The following is an 801-nucleotide window of genomic DNA, read 5'->3' as shown; positions in this document are numbered from 1 at the left end:
TTTTGCCCTTATTTTACTAAAAGTAAGTTCTGTAACTAATGACTCAAACAACATAGTTTATTCAAGATGCAATTCTCAATGGGCTTCTCTCTAGGGGTTATTTTCTGCATAATCAGTACTTTTATGTATGTCCTTTACTTAATGAATAAAAAGTGGTATTTAACTTTTGCACTTGGAAACTTGTAGTAGTATCAGAAACTAATTGGTAGGCTGATTTAAATGAACAGTGCGCTGCAGAATTTTCCAACAAAATCAGAGATTTACAGGTACATTTCAAAATTTCAGTTATGTCAAAAATATTCCATATTTTCCATATTCTTTGGCGCCAGATAAAAGAGTTGAGGGATCCCTTTAAAGTCACATATAAACGCAATCACATGTTCAACCTCTTGAGAGACAGCCTCTTCTCCCAGCTTCTCCCAGAGACAGCCAGGCACCTACCATTTATCTCATTTTCTACATAGCTGTTGGAAAAATTCCTTGATGCACAAATTTTCTGAGAACTGTACAGTTGGGTCACATCTGTGTCCTGTTAGGTCCACTTTCTTGCATTTTCTAGGTCAACAGCTGCAGAATACAGAAACTGTCGTTTATTACACTCACAAGTAGAGCACAGATAAAGTCCTTGTAAAATAGTCTCTTGGTTGTGTTGAAGAAAGTCCTTCAAAACTTATGTCACATACAAAGAGCTTGAAACAGAGTAAGCAGTGGGATGGGAGCTTACTATTCTTTTTTTTTTTTTTTTTTTTTGGTTTTTCTCCGGTACCGGGAACCGAACTCATGACCTTGCGCTTGCCAGGC

This window comes from Chinchilla lanigera, unplaced genomic scaffold (genome assembly GCF_000276665.1).
Source record: "Chinchilla lanigera isolate Chin_1 unplaced genomic scaffold, ChiLan1.0 scaffold00026, whole genome shotgun sequence".
NCBI classification, from domain to species: Eukaryota; Metazoa; Chordata; class Mammalia; order Rodentia; family Chinchillidae; genus Chinchilla; species Chinchilla lanigera.
This window is presented reverse-complemented; position numbering follows the sequence as displayed.